At 40.8% G+C, this 25,020-nt stretch overlaps 1 protein-coding gene across 2 annotated transcripts in view; it reads left to right on the top strand.

Moving 5' to 3' along the window:
* Saxo1 (stabilizer of axonemal microtubules 1) overlaps positions 1-25,020 on the top strand; it is an 85,781-nt gene that overhangs the window by 18,149 nt on the left and 42,612 nt on the right. The window contains exon 1 of one of the 2 annotated variants that reach the window (XM_090330035.1): positions 8,669-8,735. The exons of the other annotated variant lie outside the window; for it this stretch is intronic. The gene's annotated coding sequence lies outside the window, so the exon portion shown is untranslated. Of the gene's footprint in view, positions 1-8,668; positions 8,736-25,020 lie in introns of those variants that run through there. 2 annotated transcript variants of the gene reach the window in all.

The raw sequence follows: 25,020 nt of genomic DNA, 5'->3' as shown, positions 1-25,020 counted from the left end.
CTTGGGTCTATATTCATCCTTCCTGCTCTGGCCAGGACTGGTCAGAGTGTTTTTATGACAACTCTAATCATGCCAGTTTAAATAGTTCCTTGCCTTCGATTGTTCTTTATTGATTACAAGATAGACAACACTTACATAAGCTCTTATGCCACCTTTCCAGCCATTCTGAACCTGGTACTCTATCTAACGTTCATTAAAATAGGCTGTATATACTAACACCCTGTCTACTAACTGTACTAATGGCACCTTCGGTATGAACAACACAAATTCCAGAATCACCAGGCTACAACTTAACACCTTCAGTTTAGCAGCTAAGTACTTGCTCAATATTGGAATTGGTTGCTGACATTATGTGAGATCTCCTGAGTATTAAGAATCTGGACTTATAGATTCTGTTGAAAGACCAAAATGTGTGGCACCACCCTGACTGTGTTCCTTAATGGTAGTGACCAGTTCTTGCCCTGAGAGATAGAGCAAGAACTTTCCAAAGTGTGCTTAAAGATCAGGGAAATAGCCATGACCTAATCATTGATAAGGAAGCAAAAAAAAAAAAAATAGAATGGAAAAAAGACAGTTTCTACAACAAATGGTCCTGTCAGAATTGGTTAAAAACCTGTAGGAAACTTAGGTTTTGGATCCTTATATGTCACCCTGCACCAGAATTAAGTACAAATGGATCAGAGACCTTGATGTAAAACCAGGAAGGAATAGGAGATACACTAGGACTCTTTGGCACAGGTCAAAACTTTCTTAAGAAAGGCCTAGAGGGGCTGGGAGTTTGGTCTAGTGGTAGAGTGCTTGCCTAGCATGCACGAAGACCTGGGTTTGATTCCTCAGTACCACGTACATAGAAAAAAAAAAGCCGGAAGTGGTGCTGAGGCTCAAATGGTAGAGCTCTATCCAGCCTTGAGAAAGTCCAAGGACAGTGCTCAGGCCCTGAGCTCAAGCCCAGGACTGGCAAAAAAAAAAAAAAAAAAGAAAAAAAAAGAAAAGAAAAGGCCCAGAAACACAACAAATAAAGTTTGGACAAATGGGACTGCATTAAACTGTAGAGCTCCGGTATGGCAAAGGATATAGCTAGCATGTTAAATATAAAGCCCACAGATTGGGAGAAAATCTTCACTAGCCATATAGCAGATCAGGGCCTCATATCTAAAATATACCCACAGCTCAAAAAATTAAATCTCTCACTAGGAATTTGGCCTAGTGGTAGAGTGCTTGCTTAGTATGCATGAAGACCAGGATTTGATTCCTTGGTACTACATACATAGAAAAAAAGCAGGAAGTGGTGCTGTGGCACAAGTGGTAGAGCTCTAGCCTTGAGAAAGCCCAAGGACAGTGCTCAGGCTTTGAGTTCAAGTCTCAGGACTGGCAAAAAGAAATTGAATCTCTCAAAAACAAGTCCTCAAAGAAACAACCATCTCATTAAAAAGTGGGCTAAAGACTTAAAGAGAGACTTCTCTGAAGAGGAAATAAGAATGACCAATAGACACATGAAGAAATGCTCCACATCTCTGGCCATAAAAGGAATGCAAATCAAAATGACTTTGAGATTCCACCTCACTCTAGGTAGAATGGCCATAATCAAGAAATATAATAACAATACTTGCTGGCAGGGATGTGGCCAGAAGGGAATGCTACTAAACTTTTGGTAGGAGTATAAACTCCTTCAACTACTCTGGAAAGCAGTATGGCGATTCCTCAGGAGAGTAAACATAGAGCTCCCTTTTGACTCAGCAGTCCCACACCTGGGCATTTACCCAGATGTCCATAAACAAGGACATATTAAACCTACCAGCACAGCCATATTCATTTCAGCATTGTTTACCATAGCTAAGATATGGAACCAACCCAGATGCTCCTCAGTAGATGAATGGATCAAGAAGATATGGTATTTATGCCTAATGGAATTCTATGCTGCCATCACAAAGAATGACATCATCCTATTTGTAAGGAAATGGAAAGACTTGGAAAATATCATATTAAAGTGAAGTAAGCCAGTCCCAAAGAAACATAGGCTCCATAGTTTCCTTATTTGTAATAATTAGTACACATCTAGGATTCTCCTAGCAGAAGACCACAGTAACTCAAAAGGTATGTGCATATGGCCATATAGGATGAGGCTAAGTGAAATGAACTCCAGAATATGGAAACAAGAGTTTTATCTTTATGATTATTGTTCTTAATGTACTATCTGAAGTTATTTCTTTTCTCTTTTTTCTCCTTATTTTTATTTTTATTTTTTTGGCCAGTCTTGGGCTTGGGCTCAGGGCCTGAGCACTGTCCTTGGACTTTCTCAAGGCTAGAGCTCTACCACTTGTGCCTCAGCATCACTTCCAGCTTTTTTCTATGTATGTGGTACCAAGGAATTGAACCTGGGTATTTGTGCATGTTAGGCAAGCACTCTACCACTAGGCCAAACTCCCGGCTCCTTTCCTTATGTTTTATCTCATGTTGTTACTGTATCTGACTTTGTTACTTGGTATATTGTATATGTGTTAATTTGTTTATTTGAAATAGGGAAGGGAAGGGGAAAAACAAGATGACTGGGAGAGGCTGCAGGGAGGGAAAGTGGTAGAAAAACATGGGAAAGGGATATCAATGTTCAAGAAGCAATGTACCCACTACCTGACAAATGTAATTGTAAACCCTCTATACATCACCCTGACAATACAATGCAACCATGAAATAGTGAAATCCTCTTTGTCACCACAAGAGGGCAATCTAATCTCTTTTAAAAAGACTAAATTGGAATCGCAAAAGCTGCTTGTTTGGCTCTGACAGTTTGTAGGGAGCAAGAGCTTGTTTGGGGGCCCACTTACACTTTTGTGCTGAGTAACATAGAATGCTGTGTGCAAATTTCACCTATATTTTCACAAACTCTTGTTCTTCTTGGTTCCTCCCACAAAGTCTCTTTGATGGGAATTTGTGCATAATGGAGAGTTTTCAGTGTCATATTTAGTTGAGGAGGTTTTTGTAGCAAAGTTCTTTCTAAGGACCAGCCTAGTCCACAGAAACAATTTCACAATAGAGTACTAATTCAAAATGCTTTTTGTTGATATGTAATCTTTTATGTCTTTATTTTTCCTGGTGCTGCTACTGGAATTTGAACTCTGGGTCTTACACTCTTGCTTGGCTTTTTTACTCAAGGCTGATGATCTACTACTTGAGAGCTAGTCTCCAATTCCTTGTTGGTATAGAATGTCGATCTGTTTGTTTTATTTAAAAAACTTGCAATATTTTTATTAGCATCCATTAGCTGTGCAAGACATTTCCATACATGCAGTCAATGAATCTTGATCAAACTCATCCTATTATTTTCCCTTATTTCTCTCTCTCCTTAAAAATAATTAGTTTCATTTTATTAAAATCTTTTAAAATTATTATTGTAAAGGTTATGTACAGAGGAGTTACAGTTATATAAGTCAGGTAACGTTCTATTTTTATATGTGCAAATAAACTCCTTAACCATATTCATCCTCATAGAATCTTGATTTCTGTCAGCACACTGATACAGAGCAGACACCTCCAGGCATGCCTTAATATTAACCAGGCCTTTGCAGGCTGCTGTATAAACCCAAATGTCTATTTGTTAGCCTAGACATATCTGTGGAGGACACCCAGAAACTCATTCTTGCTAACAAATGTACTTTTCTTTTAGAAAAATTAGCAATATAAGTAAAAATATGATTAGAGTTTGCTTGTGGGAGCCTTATACCAGGGGAATGCAACAATATGATGCTGGGTCCTCTTATAATGAACAGTCTGAATTCCTCTAGCACCATGGAACTGGGAGTACCTCTGCCAGGGGGCCAGCTCTCTCTCTCTCTCTCTCTCTTTCTCTCTCTCTCTCTCTCTCTCTCTCTCTCTCTCTCTCTCTCTCTCTCTCTCTCTCTCTCTCTCTCTCTGTCTGTCTCTGTCTGTCTGTCTGTCTGTCTGTCTCTCTCTCTCTCTCTCTCTCTCTCTCTCTCTCTCTCTCTCTCTTTCTCTCTCTCCTTTTCTCTCTCTTTTATGCCAGCCCTGGGGCTTGAACTCAGGGCCTCATTACTGTCGCTGAGCTTCTTTTACTCAAGGCTAGGACTCCTACCAGTTGAGCCACAACACCACGTCTGGCCTTTTCTGGGGCTGTGGTTCTGAGGAATTGAACCTAGGGCTTCATGCATGCTAGGCAAACACTACCACTAAGTCACATTCCCAACCCTGCCAGGTCTCTTTATACTGGCAATGCTGTGGGTATCTGGCTGCAGTTGCCTCTCTGCTAACATCCTCCCCTCACACACACACATGTTCTACACCATCCCATTGATATTTACCTATCTTTCACACCCCCATACCAACACTTAGATGAGATTCACTTGAAGTAAATTCTTTAAGTTATATGTCCAATACCTTATAAATGTTTTTTTTAAAATATTTTAGATCTAAGAGTTTAGGGAGGGTCAGAAGTGAAGTCCATTTGCAATTCTACATATTTGTGAAAGAAAAATATCAAAGGTTTAAGCAAATAAGATGATTCTTAGTCCCTCAATAGTGACATTAGATGAATGAAAATAAAATCTCTAAATCTTACAAACTCTGGACATCTGTTTGCTTGCCTTTAGCCAAAACAATGCATCTTCTCTTTGCCTCATTTCCCCCCCTCTTGTTACAAAAAAAATTACATCCTTCACAAGTTCCACGTCAGCTTGAACTACACAACCAGCCCTAGTCTCAAACAAAGCAAAAAATCTATTCTTAATGCTGGTATGATTGTGAAAGTATGGGAAAGAAGTCAGAAGCGGAAGAAAAAGAGCTGGAATGGTTCCTAATCATAGAAATTGGATCTTAGGTTATTTAAAAGCTGGCTACAGTTTAAAAAAACCCACTAAATTGGTTACATTTTTCCCCTGTTCTCATTGTGTTGAGTAACTTGTCCATATTCCATTACATAAGGCTTGAATTTGAGATATGTTTTATATAAGTACATATGTGCATGCATACATGTGCATACATGTATTATACATGGATATATGTCCACATGTGTATACACATAAATGTCGGTCTACATATCTATTCATACTTAGAAATCTTATTTTGACTGAGGTTTCTACTAATTTACCTGTCTTCAGAAAGATTTTGAGTTAGCCTTGCGTCTTATAATTTGCACCCAGAAACTTGGGTCCTTATTAAGATTTGTGGTCATTTTATTTATGTATTCAGTTTGATTTGGTGGGGATCTCCATGTTTTCCAGATGACTTTCCACTCATATTTGGCCAAAGTCACTCATAGTCCTGCATTCTTTTTTTTTTTTTTTTAATGGATCATGGGGTTTGGACTCTGGGCCTGGGTGTTGTCCCTGAGCTCTTCAGCTCAAGGCTACTGCCTTATCTCTGGGCCTGGGCATTGTCCCTGAGCTCTTCAACTCAAGGCTACTGCCTTATCTCTGGGCCGGGGCACTGTCCCTGAGCTCCCTATCCCTGGAGCCACAGTGCCACTGAGGTGTTCTAGTGGTTAATTGAAGATAAGAGTCTCACATTCTTTAGTACCCGGACTGGCTTTGAACCTTGTTCCTCAGATCTCAGCCTCCTAAGTAGCTAGGATTACAGATGTGAGCCACCATGCCTGGCAGTTCTGTAGTCTTAAGGCAAGAGCTGAAGGGCTGAAGTGCTTGGTGACACTGTAGTGGTGCCTCTCCCTGCCTCCCCATTGCAAAGATGAGCAGTGGCTCAGACTCCTAGTCTAGGAGTCTGACAGGATTTGGACAAATTGGGCAGTTCAAAAAATGAGTTATTTGGCATTAAAGTGCAGTCAAGCATATATTTAAGTGCTGTTTTAGTGCTCCCAATCTGCTTTAGTATTATTATGATAAGTAGAAGACTTTAGTTCTTATTTTAAGGAAGAAAAAAAATGTGTGCAAATGAAATTTCCACATTAAAACAGAGAATAATGTGGGATACCTTAGTGTCTTGAAAAGGTTAGAGGCTTGGATTAGATAGTCCTGAAATACTTTAACATTTTACAGTCCTAATTCCTCAATTTTTGGGGGGGTGGGGGTGGGGATTGGTTGCAAGGCTGGAATTGAGAGGCTAGAAACTATCCCTGAGCTTTTCTGCTTTTTTTTTTCTTGTGGTTAATTGGAGTCTCAGAGATTTTCCTGTCCAAGCTGACTTTGCACTGTGATCCTCAGATCTCAGCCTGACTATCTAGGATTACAGGCATGAGCCACCAGTGCTGGCTTTTTTAATATGTAAAAGAGAACTATGGCAAGGATTTTATGAGGTTGAGTGTGATATATGCTTGAATGTCTGGTGTTTGACAATAATCAAAGTAATTGTTGAATAAAGGTTTTCTTTTATCAGTCTCATTGAGAAAGCCCTGTTTCTATGCTCATTGCTACTGTTCTTGGTAAACTGTTTTATATACCTTCCTGGTGTCTTTGATATTTATTTTCTAAAAAAAGACTCATGGGCCTATTGATATTCTTTCTTTTCTTCCTCCTCCTCCCCCGCCTCCTCCTCCTCCTCTTCCTCCTCCGCCTCTTTTTGAATTCTGGGCCTGGGCACTGTCACTAAGCTCTTGTTCTCAAGGCTAGCATTAGACCACTTGAGCCACAGCTCCACTTCCAGCTTTTTGAGATTAATTGGAGATACGAGTGTCACAGGCCTTCTTGTCCAGTCTGGCTTTGAACCATGATCCTCAGATCTCAGTCTCCTGATAACTAGAATTACAGGTATGAGCCAGTGGCACTTGAGTTACTCTGTCTTCTTAAAAAGTGTTTTTTGTTTGGCCTAGTGGTATAGTGCTTGCCTAGCATGTATGAAGACCTGGGTTCGATTCTTCGGTACCACATACATAGAAAAAAGCTGGAAGTAGTGCTGTGGGCTCAAGTGGTAGAGCTCTAGCCTTGAGAAAAGTCTAAGGACAGTGCTAAAGCCATGAGTTCAAGCCCCACAACTGGCCAAATAAAGTGTTTTTCTCAAACCAGGTCCCGGTGGCTCATGCCTATAATCTTAGCTACTCAGGGTACTGGGATCAGAGAATCCTGGTTCAAAGCCAGTCCAAGAAGGAAAGTCTGTGAGACTCTAATGTCCAATTAATCACCCCAAAGCCAGAAGTACAGATGTAGCTTAAGTGATAAAAAGTTAGCCTTGAGCATAAAAGCTCAGGGACCAGTGCCCAGGCCCTGAGTTCAAGCCCAAGGATGGGCCTTAAAAAATATTTTTCTCAGGCAGAAGTTGGTGGCTCATACCTGTTAATTCTACATTCTTATAAAGCTAAGATCTGAGGATTGAGGTTTAAAGCCAGCCTGGGAAGGAAAGTCCCTGAGACTCTTCTCTACAGTTAATCAGCAAAAGGCTAGCAGCTAAAACCCCAGATAGGAAAGTCTGTGGGACTCTAATGTCCAATTAACCACCAAAAAGCCAGGAGTTGAACTGTGCCTTAAGAGCTAAGAGTCTCAGGGGCTGGGATTTTGGCCTAGTGGTAGAGTGCTTGCCTAGCATGCAGGAAGACCCAGGTTCAATTCCTTGGTACCACATATGTATTAAAAAGCTGGAAGTAGTGCTGAGGCTCAAGTGGTAGAGTTCTAGCCTTGAGAAAATTCAACGACAGTGCTCAGGCCCTGAGCTTAAACCCTGGACTGAAAAAAAAATGTGTTTCAGCCTTGAGGGACAGTGGCCATGCCCTGAGTTTAAGCCCTAGTATTAGTGGGTGCACACACACACACACACACACACACACACTCTCACATCACCATGAGTGTGCTTGTAATGGAATTACTTTCTCTTTCCTTTTCCTTCCTACCCTCACTTCTGCTTTTTTCCCATGTTAGAAATTATTTGGGGGCTGGGAGTTTGGCCTAGTAGTAGAGTGCTTGCGTAGCATGAACAAAGATCCAGATTCGATTCCTTGGTACCACATACATAGTAAAAGCTGGAAGTGGTGCTGTGGCTCAGGTGATAGAGTGTTAGCATTGAGGAAAGTACAAGGACAGTGCTCAGGCCCTGAATTCAAGCCCCAGTAATGGCAAAAAAATATTTTCATGTCTTCAGCTGGGTTCAGTGATCAAGGCCAGTTTGGCCGTTATGGAAATTCATATTCCATCTCAATCAATGCCTAGGCATGAGATGAGCTTCTGTTGTCTCCAGGAAAGCACAATAGGAGAGTGGCCCAGGTATAAAGCAGAACCTACTTCAAACACAATACAAACAAGGCAGAAAGGAGCTGGATACCCTCGCGTCTTACTGTCGAGCCCAAGCTGGCCTCAAACTCAAAATCTTCCTTCTGCAGGAAGCCACAGAGTGCCAAGATTACCATGTGAACTGCTACATCTGGCTTGCATTTACTGAAAAGAATCCCTATCTTTTAATGGTAGGCATCCTATGAAATATATTTTGAATCTTTTTTGAGTGTGTGTTAATAATCAAAAGAAGATAAGGAGCTGAGATGTAGTTTAGTGGCAAAGTGCTTGCCTAGCAAGTGCAACATACTGGGTTCAATCCCTGGTACAAAGAAGAAGAAAAAGAAGGAGGAGGAGAAGGAGAAGGAGGAAGAAGAAGAAGGAAAAAAAGAGGAGGAAGAGGAGGAGAAGGAGGGAGGAGAAGGAGGAGAAGGAGAAGGAGAGGGAGAAGAAGAAGAAACAAAGAAAGAAAGAAAGAAAGAAAGAAAGAAAGAAAGAAAGAAAGAAAGAAAAAGAAGAAGAAAGATGATCCCTGTATTTGTAAGATGCCTTTATTCTGGAGCACCAACTAAGCAGGTAATATATTTCTCCATGAAAGAGTAAAGACTAGTAAAAGGACTAGGACTCAAATAGATCATCAGAGATTGGCAGGACACCATTGTTTTGAGTACTTTGGGGATGTTTTTGAATTTTCTGGCTATTCTTTAACAGGTTGGGGGGTTTTCAAGGGGCTATCCTTCAAGAGTTTAGTGACTTTGGCTTAGAGGAGAGTTTGTCTGGACAGATCAATGCTGTATAGACACAGTGAATGGTCCTATGACCATCTCAATTTTCCATCAGAAGTGAGCCTGATAGAGATGTGATGCAGAGTCACGAAGGAAGTGTGAGTTCCAGCGACAGGTTCACAGTGTGACCTGTGGCAGGGCTGACCCTCCACCCCATGTGATCTTGGCTTCTTTGGGGAAAGTCTTTCTGGGAAGAATAAGGTTCAAAGAGAGTAAAAAATGAACTTACTTGGTCTTAACTTTACAGACTATTTTTAGGTTAAAAATATTTATTTGTACAAGAAACAAAAATGACAAAACTTAATAGACTTGGCCTCTTTAAAGAGAGTGGATATTTTCTTTGAAGTGATGGGAATTGCAGGTCTGAGGGAAAGTGACTGGCGTAGGTTGGGAAGGATGGAAGAATGTCGGGATTCTTCGCAGCTGTTTTAGCAGGCAGCATGATTCCACTTGGGGAATAGCACCACAAGAAATCTCAATTTTCCCTTGATTTTTGTTCCATTTCCTTCTGTGTACTCCTCTCCTTTAGATTTAAATACCAAATTGTTTCTATTACTTCACAGTTTCCACCTGGGGTCTCAAGAGTTTGCCCAGAGCCAAAAAGCATGTGAATTTCCCTCCCCTCCTTTGCCACATCTAAACGTGGGGCTGCTTTTTGCGCTGTTTATGTCATCATCACTTTATCTCTAGGTATTCCTAGTTGAGGTTTCACTTGCAGCTGAGGCCATCATCTCAGAGCGGGGGACTCCCCATGCTTAAACTCCCACGTCATCTTGGCGAGTTTTTCTGCTGTGCTGGTTGGGGTGACTTCAATCCCTCCTCCCCTATAGCTTTGCTGGGTTTCTTTTCATTGTAAAATCTGATACATTTAATAAAATATGTAAAGAGATTTTTTTCCTATAGATACAGAAGACAGCTTTAGCACTTTATTTGAATATTATTTTTATTCTCTGATCATGGATGAAAAATTATAGTTAGTAAAAGATTCAGGGACTGAGAGTATGGCTCAAGGGACAGTGTACTATCCTTAAGAAATGTATCTGCCTACGAAATGTAAGGCACTGATTTCAAATCCCAGTTGTGTGTGTGCATGCACAGATACATACACACACACACACACACACACACACACACACACACACACACACACACAGAGCTATCTGTGGTGGTTTATTTCTGCAATCCCAGCTATATGAGAAGCCTAGGTAGAAAGGTCTCTATTCAAGGCCAGCTATAGAAGTGGTACAGCACTAGCCTTGAGCAAAACAATTCAAGCATTCAGGCCCTAAGTGCAACTTCCAGGACCAGCACACACAAAATTTCTTTAAATTTTTTTTTTTTTGTCTGGGGATTGAACTCAGGGCCTGCATGGTACCCTTGGGTTTTCTCAAGGCTTGAGCTCTACCACTTGAGCCACAGCACCATTTCCGGCTTTTGTCTATGTATGTGGTATTGAAGAATCAAACTCAGGTCTTTGTGCATGCTAGGCCATGATCCCAGCCCCCTTTTAATTTTAAAGTCATTGTTTGGCTAGTTTAACTTTTTCCTGTTTTAGAGAATGTTGTGAATATTTGAAATATCTAGCCTTGTTCTCTATGTTTCGAAGACAGGAAAAAACATTCATTTTGGTTCTTGTGTTTCACTGTTTTTGAATGTGCACCTCTTCCCTCCAGAAGTGGACAATGCCAGTTCTTGGTGTTTAGCAATGCTAAACACAAAACCAGAATTACTTGGTGGAGCTTTGAAAAAGAACTTCACATCTTGGGTGCAGCCAGGCTTAAGGAAGGACTAGGTCCTTGGAAGTGACCAAGATGTAGCCAGGATAAGGGTTAGAAATAGAAATGGGAGTAACATCCCTTTGTACTTTCTTTCTAGGAAGGAAAATGTCTTGCTTAGTAGGAGCATAGTAAGACTTGGAATTAAAAGTTTTAATCAAGTTGCATAGGCATTGATAGTTTTGACTGGACAGGTAACTGAATCTCTTGGGCCCATTTCACCCTAAAAACTGAGGAGAGTAAATTAAGATGACCAGATCCTTGACAAGATTTTGGAGGTTGTCACATTTTATCCAGAGATAGAGATAGAGATAGAGAGAGAGAGAGAGAGAGAGAGAGGGAATTTACTTCTAGTGAGAAGTTAGTCAATGAATGTGGAATAATCCTGTATATGGAGGAACACATAGTTGTATGTCTATATGAGTAGACAGATTGACCAAGGAAAATAATGACACATTCTCAAAAGTATGTTATTGTTGTTGCTCTTGATATTATTATGGCAGAGGGGAAGAAGTTCAATTTAATTTATTTTTAAATTTCTTTAAATCAGTGTAAGTAGTGGAAATGTGGCATTCTGTAGTTACTGTCTACATTTCAAAAAGGAAAACCCAATCTCTTCTTGGATGGTTTGGTGGAACCACAACCTTGACATATTTAATACAATTAAGCACTGTACAATGAGCTTTTCTTTTGAGGCCTTCAGGAATGTTCAAACATGCTTTGTTAGATCACTCCCAAGTCCAAGTGGGAGGTGGAGGACATGCTGGCTGCTTGTCAGACCCTGAGGCCCCCACACACTGAGATCAGCCCCAATCACATCTCAGGGTGAGTGTGGACTTGCTAACAGGTTCAAGCCTTAAAAAAAATGCAGGATTCAGAAAGAGCAAGAGGGACTTAAGAGCTTTTGGCCCCCCTTTTTTTATGCGTGACAGAACAGAAGGCTCTAAAGGAGGACTGGTTACCCAGAGCAGAGAAATCTCCTGCAGTGCCTGGCACTTTCCATTTCCCTGGGCCTCTGTTAGGACTGCAGCACCTTCAAAACACATAACATATTTTTTTGCCGGAAGCCACATCTTTCAGTGGTGACACCCCTTGGTGGAGTGGAGGCCCCCTTGGTCTTTTGCTTGTTTTGGAGAGATGCTGCGTGACTACTTTTATTGTTACAGCACTGGGTGGTCTGCCAGTGAGCACGCAGTATAAATAACAACTAATAAATAATTTTACAGCAAAAGTCCTAAATCTTTCCAGATAGTGCACTGGTGCATGGCTGTCAAATGCCAGACAGATCTTAAGTAAACAGTAATTTTAACCTATCCATCTCTTACATACATGGCACATTGTTGTCATAAAGTTTTCCTAAGGTTTTAATGACTTAAGGGAAAAACATACAAACACACACACATAGACATAGTTATCCTGTATGATAGCTTCTGTTTTAAAACATGACCAATTGTATATCTTTGTGAATTTTTCTACTTTGGTCACAGATATATATATATATATATTACATATATATATGTAATATATATATCTGTGAGTGTGTGTGTGTATTTTTACTACCATGAATTTGGGTAGATTAGATAGTTGTGAATACAATTTTGATTTTTTACCTTCTAATGCATAGTTTTGCCTTTGGTCATTTGGTCAGTGTGCTTATCTTTTCAGTCTCTTTCCAGCTACTTGACTGACTTGTGTGTGAATAAAGACCTTTGGTTTGCTAGCTAATATGTGACTAACATACATCTGGTCTAATGGCAGCTCAAGAAGCAGGCCAATTTTTGTGTGTGTATTTCCTTTTTCTTTGTAAGATGGGGGGATATTATGATCTTACAACTCTATAGGTTCTTCTAGGAGATTTAATAGTATATGATTTTTTGTTGTTGTTGTTGTGGTCATGGGGCTTGAACTCTGGGCCTGGGCATTGTCTCTGAGCTCTTGAGTGTAAGGCTACCTACCACCTTAACCCTTGAGCCACAGCCTCACTTCCAGGTTTTCTAGTGGTTAATTGGAGATAAGAGTATCATGGACTTGAATGTCCAGACTGGCTCTGAACGTTGATCTTCAGATCTCAGCCTCCTGAGTAGCTAGGATTACAAGTGTGAGCCACTGCTCCTGGCTTATAGCTTATATTTTTAAACAATGAGTCCTTCTTCTCTATAAGTTAAATGTATAGTTTTTGAAGGCCTCTATAATAAATTTACACTAGTAACTATGACTATCTGAGAACTTAATGTTGAGGTAACATCATTAACTTTAAAAGTCTCAGAACTCTCTATAAACATCAATGCAGACTGGATTAATATCTATATATAACAGGTCTGTTCTCTGAGCTTAACTGAATTAGTCTTTTGGTATCAGATGGTTTTGGTATCAGATGGGGAGCCTGCACTCCTGTTTCACTGGGGGAGAAAAGGAAAAGTGAAATAGAATGTTAAGTTTTGGTATCCTTTTTTTTTTTTGCCAGTCCTGGGCTTGGGCTCAGGGCTTGAGCACTGTCCTTGGACTTTCTCAAGGCTAGAGCTCTACCACTTGAGCCTCAGCACCACTTCCGGCTTTTTGCTATGTATGTGGGGTACCGAGGAATTGAACCCGGGTCTTCGTGCATGCTAGGCAAGCATTCTACCACTAGGCCAAACTCCTGGCCCTTGGTATCCTTTTATTTGTTTTGATTAATTTCTAGTCTCAAAGCCATTCTCAGTTGATTCATTGAAAGAAGGTGGGACTTTCTCCATTTCCACAACCACTTGTATTTCATTATAACTAACATAACTCATTTTTTGTGCCCTTAAAGTCAAATGGTGTTATTTCCTACTAAACACAAAAGGGTATAAATTTCATAGGGGAAAATTCAAAACGTAAAGAAAATTTCCAGAAGTTCTTATAACCCCCTGTAATTAATAATTGGTATCATAAACTTTGTTCAGGTACACCATGATATGAGTTACTGCATGTTCTGGATCATATATTCCCATAGGAGTCTAGTTTTAATTATAGATTTTATTCCTGGCTAGGTTCAGTATCATGTAGATCATAAATGTGACCATTCATATAAAAGTGAAGATCGAAACAGTAATGTATGTCAGCACAATAATTTAAAATAATAAAATGTAGTCACATACAATAGGCATCCATAGAGTATATGTATTGATTATCCAGAGAGCCTAAATGCTTTATAAATAATACAGTCAGTATATAAAATGCATACAATTTAATGTTTATGAAAGAACTTAATCAACTGTAGAATGCTGTACAGATAGATGTAAATGAAATTTTATTAGCTTTTTAAAAATAGTCTAACAATACATTTACAGTATGACATTCCTAGATGTCTAAATTAGGAATAATTTTGCTTTCTTTAGAATTTTGAAGGACTTATATAAGGATGTCTTGTGGCTTAGTGTTGGAATGGATGCTTTTTCTTTTTTCTTTTTTTGCTTTTGTTAGTATTTATTTTAATTATTTTATTTTTGAAATAAATATGTATGAGGAGGTTCCAGTGTGGTATTTCTGTACATGCACACATGAACAAATTAATATCCTCTGCAATATTTGCTAATATTTCTTTATACATACGTGCTTTGTCTCAAAATGCTGTCCTATGCATTTCATAGTGGATAACTTGTAACCTTTGAAGATATACCTACTTATTTAGTTGACTTTTTGAAACAAGGAATCCTACACAGCCCAGGTTGCCTTCAAACTTGCTACTCTCCTACCTTGAACTCCCACATGCTGGGATTACAAGTGTGTACCACCAGCCCCTTTCCCTATCCTTTAATACAAGACAGTCTGTTAACTGCCTTTTAAAGTGAGTACACGGAGATGAATGCCCTCCATCATCTTTTCTCTTATTACTGATGGATGTTTTTCATGATTGGGTCAATTTGCTGCAGGTAGTTGTAAAACTTTTTTTCTCCTATTCTTTCTTTTTGCAAGCTTCTGCTAAAATTACATGAGTGGGGCAAGCGCTGGTGGTTTATGCCTATTATTTTAGCTACTCAGGCTGAGATCTGAGGATCATGATTCAAAGCTGGTCCAGGCAGGAGAGTCCATGAGACTCTCAACTTTCCTTGCAGCAAAAAGCTGGAGGTTGTGCTGTGGCTCAAGCAAAAATGTACCATCTTTGAGCAAAAAAACTGGACAGTGTCCAGGCCCTAAGTTCAAGTTTCAGTAACAGCACTGAAACAAAAATGTAAACAAACAAACCAGCTTCAGGGATCTTAGAGAGTTATTTAATTTTTTTTCAGAGAGCTATCACCCCCAAAACTGCTTTGTTAAATGACAGCTTCTTTGTACAACTACTTAAATAAAAACAATTATATATATGGATGTATATATGTGTATATGAACTGTCACCAAGCCAGAGAGTATATTATCCCCATAAAAGCCAGCAGCTGAAGGGACACAAACATAGGAAGAGACTCCTTGGTCTTTGTTTTTTGTTTTTGCTATTCCTGGGCTTGAACTCAGGGCCTGAGTACTGTGCTTGGGCTTTCTCAAGAGCTCTACCACATTAGCCACAGTGCTATTTCTAGCTTTTATTTTTTTAATGTATATGGAGCTGAAGAACAGAACCTCATTCTTCTTTCTTACTTCCCCTCCACCAATAGCATTAGGAAACACTGGGGGTGACAGCAGACTAGGCAGGTGGTCAGCCTGAGTAGAGAGCATATGGAAGGGGTATGAGTAAAGTAAGACTAGTCCATGCTGCATGAAGAAATAAACCTTGTGAACTCACTTGTTCTAATGAAAAGTTGCTGGTCAATCTTATGAAACCAGAGGCTCTTTTTGTGCAGTGACTAAAGGTTCAGGGCTTCTGCCATCATCTGAAATCAGCTCTCTTGGTGTTCATTTCTTTCAAGGTAAAAGAAAGGGGGAGAAAACTGTGTGGATGTTGCTGACTTAGTCGTGTGGTCTGAGGTCTCTCATGCTAGTGAATCACTCTCTATAGGGATGAAATCATGACACTGCCTCCAGTACGTTCCTGGGTAATCCCTTGAGCTGATCATGTCTGACAAAAGCACCTTGGTGGTGTTGTGTTTATTTAACAAACATTTTTAGAGTGCTTGTGTGCAAGGCATTGGGTTGAAAAGTTGATTCAAAGCAATGATTCATCCCAAGGAATCAGTGGAATTGTGTTTCACCCAGCAATCATCGTTTCTCCATCAGGGCCACTGCTAGTCTACATGAAACCTTTGTGCAAATTGGAAACAGGCATCCCTTCTTCAATGCATTTTACTTCTGTGTGTCAGAAATTGCCATGCTGATTTTATTTGAATAATGTCCTTCTCCATCACATCCCCTAAGAAAGTGTCAAAATAAACAGGCAAACAGACTCTTTGAAGTGAACAGAGCTTCCCTCTGGGCTATGTCACTCTTGTGCAGATGTAACTTGCACTAGCTCCTCCTTTGCTGATTGAATATAAAATTCCATAGATCTATTAGGTAAAAGTCTTTCTACTCTCTGTAAATGTGATGAGCTATTTCTTTTTGGAGAATGTAATTTTAGTTTGGTTGTAGGTAGAGTTCCTTCCTTCCTTCCTTCCTTCCTTCCTTCCTTCCTTCCTTCCTTCCTTCCCTCCCTCCCTCCCTCCCTCCCTCCCTCCCTCCTTCCTTCCTTCCTTCCTTCCTTCCTTCCTTCCTTACTGTTTTGGTGCTGGTTCTGGGGCTTGAACTCAAGGTCTGGGTATTGTCTCTAAGCTTTATGGACCAAGGTTAGTGCTTTACTATTTGAACCACAGCTTAACTTCTGGCATTTTGATGGGTAATTGAAGAGAAGAGGCTCATGGACTTTCCTGCTCTGGCTGGCTTCAAATCACAATCGCCAGACTTCAGCCTCTTGAGTTGCTAACATTATAGGCAGGAACATCTGTGCCTGATGAGGGTGTCATTTTTTTCAGAGCCAAGTTTTTTGTGTACCATTTTCTGAGGCAGTGATGATGTTGATCATCCATCTTTAGTCTAATTTCTTTTAAAAGTTCACTTGCCTTCCTCTTTTTGCTTTTTCTGTTCTTTGACCACTAGTTGCATTTTGAAAATGTGGAGTTATTTGGTTACAATGGTTTCTTTTTATTTGAAAAACATTTTACTCAAGTAGGAATTGGATGGAATATCTTCTCAGTGATAAATTCCTGACCAGGGGCTAAAAATTATTGCCATTATTAGAAAAAAAGGTTTTGTTTGCTGGTGCTTGAAATAGATCAACCCAACAGGCAATGCTATTATTGGTTAAAGGAACAAATGAATGGCTACATTGTGAAGGACATTTAATCTTAACTGTAAACCAATAGTTTTTTTTAAACATCTGTTTTATGATTACATGTTATCACAGAAGGACCTAAACCTAGAAAAACCATTACTATTTCTTTGAGCTAAGGATCTGTGCTATAAATGAAAGAGCAATCATGTGTGAAGACAGGATAGTATGTTTAAAAAAATTCCAGGACTGGTCTAATTGCACTTTGATTGCCCTCTCTAGGGAGTAATTCTTACTCCTTGGTAGGAAACCATGAGCAAGTCTGACCATTTGGTTTTATGAAAATAAACTTAGTTTAATTTATTGACACGTTAGACATACCTGCCAAATTTTCTCATGCTTTTTCCCTGACATGTGTCTTGCCTGACAGTCACTGCCATGCAGTCTATGTGTTTTTAAAGAAATTATGTTTTGCTAAGAAATGTATTGAAATTGTGAAACCATGTTACACCTTGTTCTCATTAGGCTCTGGAATGCAGCTGCCGGAACAGGCAGAGGACGAAATGGTGGCTCAGAACAATTTCACCTCCATACCCACGAGAGGCCCTCAGACCTCCAAGCTCCATTCTGGGTTGTGGTGGCTCAGCCTGTGGGCAGCTAGGATGCGGGGGGGGGGGGGGGGGAGGGGGGGAGGCAAGGGGGGTGACTGCCTTGTAATCTGAGCCCAGTGCTGCTCTGTTCAGCTGAAAAAACCAGATCACAAAATGTGACCCACCTCCACGGACAGTCCAGCTACAGAGGCCACACTGCCTGCAATTACATCCCCAACATCCCATTTTCCATTGCAAAAGCCTTCATTGATGGCAGTGAATGCTGAAGTGTAGCTCAGAGTTCCATGAGTGACAGTTCTATTTTTGCTTCTCCTCTCTCTCCCCTCTCCCTCTCCCTCTCCCTCTCCCTCTCCCTCTCCCTCTCCCTCTCCCTCTCCCTCTCCCTCTCCCTCTCCTCTCCTCTCCCTCTCCCTCTCTCTCTCTCTCTCTCTCTCTCTCTCTCTCTCTCTCTCTCTCTCTCTCTCTCTCTCTCTCTCTTTTTTCTGTTGGGCACTGTCCCTGAGCTCTTCAGTTCAAGGCTACTGCTCTACCCTTGAGCCAAACCCCACTTCCCATTTTTTTGAGGTTAATTGGAAATAAGAGTCTCAGGTCCTTTTGTGTCTGGGCTGGCTTTGAACATGGATCCTCAGATCTCAGCCTCCTAAGTAACTAGGATTACAGGCATGAGCCACCCGCCCGTTTTTTTTTTGCCAGTCCTGGGCTTGAGCTCAGGGCCTGAGCACTGTCCTTGAACTTTCTCAAGGCTAGAGCTCTACCATTTGAGCCTCAGCACCACTTCTGGCTTTTTTCTATGTATGTGGTACCGAGGAATCGAACCCGGGTCTTCATGCATGCTAGGCAAGCACTTTAACCACTAGGCCAGGCTCCCGGCCCCTCAGTTCTGTTTTCTAACTCATCTCCTCCTCCTCCTCCTCTTCCTCCCTGTCTTCCTCCTCCTCCAAAATTTTTATTGTTATTATGGGGCCAAGAATGTGGCCTTGTGGTAGAGTACTTGCCTAGCATACATAAAATCCTGGGTTTGATTCCTTGGTCCTACATACAGAGAAAAAGTTGGAAGTGTTGCTGTGTCTCAAGTGGTAGGGTGCTAGTCTTGAAAAAAGCCCAAGGACAGTGCCAAGATCCTGAGTTCAACCCCCAGGACTGGCAATTTTTTAAAAAAAATTGTTATTATAAAGGTGATTAAGGATGATGTACAGAGGGGTGACAGTTATTTTCGTGTGTGTGTGCATGCGTGCATTCATGCATGTGTGTGTTTGTGTGTGTGTATATTTGTACGTGTATGTGTGTGCGTGCATGTGCATGCGTGCGAGTGTGCCAGTTCTGGGGTATGCACTTAGGGCCTAAGCATTATCCCTTTGAGATTTTGTGTCAAGGCTAGCACTCTACAAGTTGAACCTAAGCTCCATTTCCAGATTATTTAGGTATTTAATTGAAGAATCGCTCAAGCCGAGTGCGGTGGCTCATGCCTGTAATCCTAACTACTCAAGAGGCTGAGATCCAATTGCGCACTTCAAAGCCAGTCCCGGCACTAAAGACCAAGACACTATCTCCAATTAATCACTAGAAAACTGGAAGTGGTCCTGTGGCTCCAGGGATAGGGCGGTAGCCTTGGGCTGAAGAACTCAGGGCCAATGCCCAGGCCGAGTTTAAGCCCTACAACTGACAAAAACAAAAAACAAAAACCTAACAAACAAAACAACAACAACAAAAAAGCCTCACAGACTTTCATAACTAGGCTGATTTCAAATGATGATCCTCAGATCTCAGCCTTCTGAGTAAAATTATGAGGTATGAGCCACCAGTGCCCAGATTGAATTTCTCCTTATCCCTGCTTGCTACCCTAATATTATTCCACCTGCTTCAGTATCTTTCATGTGAACATCTTTCATGTGTATATTTCATGGTACAATTGCCTCCTAACAGGATTCTTGCTGTTTCACAGAGAGAGCCCTTCACATTACAGCCTGTGGTACTTTTAGAAATAGATTACTCTTTTATTCCTTTCCATATCAGAACTCATCAGGGCTCCTGGTCACCCCTCAGAGTAAAATGAAAGGCCCTTTGATGTGCAGTTCAAGACCCTGCCCTTTAAGATCTTGCCTCTGCCTTCTTGTCTACCCTTCTCTTTCAATGTATTGCACCTTCTGCTTTTTACTCCTGGAGAATAAGGTAATTTTGGAACTATACTTTGCTCTTTCACATCTCAGTGCTTTTGTGCCTTTCTTTCTTTGAATATCTCCCCTGCTAATGATCTGTCTGGCTTAGCCCAAATGCCTTTTTGTCTTTGAGGCCTCCCCACTCCCCTCATCTCCTGTACTATTCAAGTACATCCTAGTGACCATGTTATAGAAAGTGTTGCCAAAACTAGTACCTGGTAGTATAACTATTTTTTTCTCCTAGTTTGACACTGGACAACTTGAAGTCTAAGATTGTAGCTTTTAATGTATATCTCTGAAACTATCATAGGCTTGGTATATAGATGTTTAGAGAATGGAATAAAGAAAACATACCCCAAAGTATTCTCAAAGAATTATCAAAAGCAGTTCTTTTAAGAGGCAGAGACCTCTAAAGCCAGCCAGCTAATTTAGGCAAATGGAATGGCTTTGAAGACCTTTAGATATCCTAGTGAATAAATAGTGGCTGATTGACACTATATCTGCGTGTTGTTATTTCCACTGATTTTAGATATAATGTCAGCTCAGGGTTGCTCCTTCTGCATGACTGTTAAAAGTAAGTGAGTGGCAGGGAACTATGGAGGTGTGTAGTAGCTTTTGTCTTGGGCCTTCCATCTTGAGAGTTTCAGCATACTTTGGGAAAGTTCACCCAGGAGACTGACTGATTGGTTGCCTTGTATGCCCCATCTGGGGCCCCAGATTTACTCTCCTTTGGGCACCCACCCTGGGAAGGGGACTCTGCAGCTTCCTACAAATTATTAGGGAAGTCTAAGAAGCACAGCATTCAAATCCATAAGGCAGTTTAGTGGTGGGGGGCTTATTTCTTTATCTTTCTTATTTTCTTTGGTCTTGCTTTGGACAGTTGGTTGGTTAAAGTAGAAACAAACAAAAAAAACTCCCAAACTCTCACACTATTCCATTTTAATAGCTGTAAAATGATATTCCTTTGCATGTACTTAAGATGCTGAGGAGCCGGGAGTTTGGCCTAGTGGTTAAAGTGCTTGCCTAGCATGCATGAAGACCCGGGTTCGATTCCTCGGTACCACATACATAGAAAAAAGCCGGAAGTGGTGCTGAGACTCAAGTGGTAGAGCTCTAGCCTTGAGAAAAATCCAAGGACAGTGCTCAGGCCCTGAGCTCAAGCCCAGGACTGGCAAAAAAAAAAAAAAAAAAAAAAAAAAGATGCTGAGGCCTGGAAGTCATTTCTATTTTCCAAGCCAGGTAGATTTTCTTTGAAAATAATGACTTCATTCCACTAGAAAGTAGGAACAGAAAGAAGTGAAGGTGGGAAAAAGTTTTGCCTTGACTTACTATGGCCAAATTATTTAACCTCTCTGGGAGGATTCTATTTCTCTACCTGCAAAGTTTGGATGGTACCTGCCTAAGTTCCTTAAGTTGTAGAGGATGACTTAGCCTCTAGCACAGTGCCTGGCACATGTCTACATGCTTATGCAATAATGGGCATTTTCATGGCCATTATCCAGAGTTTAGGAAAAAAAACAAAACCAGGACATCTGCATATGCAGCTGCAGACCGAAAGCCAACTTGATCTTAGAAGCTCAGTGCTTGTGAAATTGTGAGATTGTTTATAAGGAAAAAAAATTGCTTGACAGCTGATTCTGAAAACAGGGCCTGAGCCTCAGTAAGAAGGACCAGATGTTCTGGACTATTCCACATGGTGCTTCCTCCTCAGCAGGTGAGCTCTTCAGGCAGAAGAAGCAACTGTTTGGTTTTCTGGAGTGAGCCAGCAGGATGGAACCTCTTTGCTCTTTCATAGTATTTGAGTGACTGCAAAAGGCAAGACTCTAAATCATGCTAATAGAGTTCTCACAGGTGCATAGATCCAAACACACACAGAACTTTTAAGTATTATTCCATTCACTGCATATCCACTGCGGGGTGGCAGGGAGGCTGGAAGAAAGGACAAGGAAAGAGAGCTGGGTCAGTTGGCTGGCTGGCAGCAGAACACCTACCATGTAGTAGGCACTGTTTTTGAGTGGCAGGTCAATGATAGGAATGGTGGTACAGAATATAAAGATGTAAAAGGTAGCTCCATTGTACTCATTTGAAAATATAGTTTCAGAGTTAAGACTTTCATCCAGGAAAATGTGCTCATCCATACAAATATGCTGTTTTATGTACAATTACAAGGGACTCATGGATTCCTAAGTTCTTTCTAAAATGTTTAGTTACAATGTCTGTTTATTTAGACAGTATTTAGATGCATGCTTTTTGAAATAGCCTATTAAATATGACCTTTTCAAAATTGAATTTTCACAATATTTACAGTGATCTTCATGCAAAATTGCTTTGCAAGTTTCCCCTTCTCCCTTTTCAGTTGCAAATGTACAAACTCCATCATAGAAAACTTGAGCTAGTTCACTTACTGCATCTAAGATTCTCATTTTCTGTCTGACAGGTACTGAATCTAGGTTAAGAGGATGCATGGAGAGAGCTAATTCAAGCCCAGAGGAGAGAAAGTGTCTTATTATCTAAAAACATCTTAGAACAAGGCATTGCTCTCCAATTGAAAACGTGTGCAAATACTGTTGTGAAACACTATTGTTTCACTTTTGTTTTTAAATATTTATATCCATCACTATAATCAAATAAGCATACTGTAAGGAAACATTTTGATCTGAATTCAGTGACTAAAGGATACAGGTCATTAGATTCCCTGAAGTTTATTGAAGGGGCCCCAAATTAAGAAATATTTGGTAATTTCAATCTAGTAGACAATATAAACATGCACACTAGATTAAGAAGAACCTAGATCAAGTTTGTGGTTTTTTTTTTGAATCAAGTTTGTGTTTTACTCCTTGCCACTGACTTACTGGATGAAGGACTTAGGAGAAATTAGCCTCTTAAGCCTTACACATTTCATATATGGATAAGAGTTAATAGCTTCTCATGGGCTTATGGTAAAACAAGCTAATAAGCAAAGAATCATTAGCATGATGCTTGGCATTTGGTAGATGACCAATCGTTGTTAGTCGGTGTGGCTTAAAGGAGGCACTAAAATATAGCTGGGGAAGAATTTTTCTGGGCAGGGTGAGAGGAATGTATGAACCGTTATTTTGATTTCTCTCTGCTGTTAGAGACAACAAATTTATGGTGATCCAAGCTAGTGTATAAAGGGGGACCACAGCAGCATTCTGTAGGGGGTTGTGGTGATGATGTCATCATTAAGATGGCTCACTGGAGGGAATAACTCTTGTACAGTGACAGCTGAGTACTGACAATTATGATCCATCAGTAATAAGAAGACTAAGGATGAGATGATGATGATAATGGCCCTCAGAAATGGAGAGTCCCAGCTGCCAGGCATTGTGCTAGTTCGTTCCCATTTACTTTGTGTTGTGGACTGGTTTTGGACCTTGTAGCAAAACTTAAGGACTTGGTATAGTTGGTGGGAACCAGGCTCTGTGTGTGTGTGTGTGTGTGTGTGTGTGTGTGTGTGTGTGTGTGTGTGCAAAAGCTGTTTTCTTATCAGCTTTCACTCACTCTTTTCAGAGCCACAGTTTCAAAAGCCTGGAATGTGCCTGTTGAAAAAAGGAAAGTTTATCATGCAGAGTGTAAGATTACAACCACAAGATTTCAGAAGAGTGTTTCTGAGCTTGGGGGAGAGTTACAATTAACCTCGTAAAGAGTGCAGATGAAAGTCTTTCCCATCGTTACAATCAAAGACACTTTAGGCCACTCTTTCCCCAGCGGAATAGTTGCGTTTTATGGCATGTTTTAAAGTTTTATTTCAAAAACAGTCAGCATCTTAAAGCAGAATGCTGCACGCTCCCCAGGCCTTCATGTACAATGTGTTTTCAGTTTTGTCAAGCATATTACTGAGTTTCTGGATACGATGTGTGTCTACCCTCATGGACCCCCACACACGGAAGGATTTAGCTGGACTCTCCCGTGCTTGTTGCAAGAGTTCTCCCCAAATCTTCCTGCTGTTTTCTCAGCATTCAAAAAGCAGTACTATCATGTTAGGAAATTATCCTTGTCAGCCCTCTCCTTTTTCATTCTGAACAACTGAGGCCAGGAAGAGATAAGCTGTATTCACTACTCAACTGCCGCTCAATCTCAGAAGACCAGGGACTTGACTTGTCCTGATTTTGTGGTTGGGTCATGGGAACACACAGGTGTACTGGAGTTTGGTTTACCTTAAATACATTTCTTTCCCTAAGACATAGAAACTGACGAGTTGCCTTTTATGGGTAGTGCATCAAAGAGCACCTGCATGTGTCAGGGAGTGACTGGCTTCCTGGAACCGCAGCTGGATTTTGGGACTAGTGAAACTCACTGGTCTGCTTGTTTCCCTTTCTTTTATGCTGCCCTGCTCTTTCAGTGAAACATTCAAAAGCCAGTGACCTCTCTTATTTAAAGGGTGCTTTATGTGCTTCTTGCTATCTGTGACCGCCGACAATGACAAGGTGAAAGTCTAGGGTGCGATCCAGTCCTGACTTCAGCTCTTATTTCTGCAGGGCTCTGGACATGGTGGTGACCAGGCCATTAGTCACTGTGTTTGTACTTTATGCCATAATCAAGCAGCATTGGAACAGGCTCCAGCCTTGTTAGAGAGCAAATTGTACCAGCCACCTATTAAAAACCCCCTAAAGCCCCTAGCGCCTTAAGTAGGGAGGCAAATTATTCCATTTCAGGTGCCAATTTCAGGTGAGTGGTAGCAGCTGTCTGCAGTGTAATAAAATCCCGTGATTAGTAATGTCTGACATGTGTAGGGAGGGCAGTGGCAGCAGGTGTGCCACATCATCTCTAGCTAAGAGAGTGAGGTCTAAACTTATAAGCAGGGTTCTCCAGACTCCTCTTGGTCTGGCTTCTGTTTCTCTGTATAGCATCATTTGCCACTTTCCATACTGCTCCCTCATCACCCCTGCAGTCTCACTAATATGGATTTTGATCCGCCAGAGCTTAGCCAGAAATGGTAAAGGCAGGGGTGCCATTTGTATTTCCATTGCTGTCCTATTCTCCCTCACATGATTTAGGTATAACTATTTCTCAAGCTTCAGTCATACCCTACTCAGCCACTTCTCTTTTGTTGCTTGCTGTATTCTATATATGGGTAGTATCATTTGCACATTAAATTATAATTACTTGATTATTGGTCAGCTTTCATTAGACATTTTAATAGGAAAATCAGTCTTGTGACCAAGCTCCTTTAGTGTATCAAACATACATGACCCATCAAGTAAGCCCAGAGGAGTGATTTTTTTTCCCCCAATTATGTGGCTTTAACTCGGGGCCTGGGCCTTGAATTTCTTTGTGTTCAAGAGTAGCCCTCTGCCACTTGAGCCACAGCATCACT

Source organism: Megascapheus bottae, chromosome 3 (genome assembly GCF_031878675.1).
Source record: "Megascapheus bottae isolate mThoBot1 chromosome 3, mThoBot2.hap1, whole genome shotgun sequence".
Taxonomy (NCBI): Eukaryota; Metazoa; Chordata; class Mammalia; order Rodentia; family Geomyidae; genus Megascapheus; species Megascapheus bottae.
The sequence above is the reverse complement of the archived record's forward strand: the minus strand, read 5'-3'. Positions and strand labels throughout refer to the sequence as shown.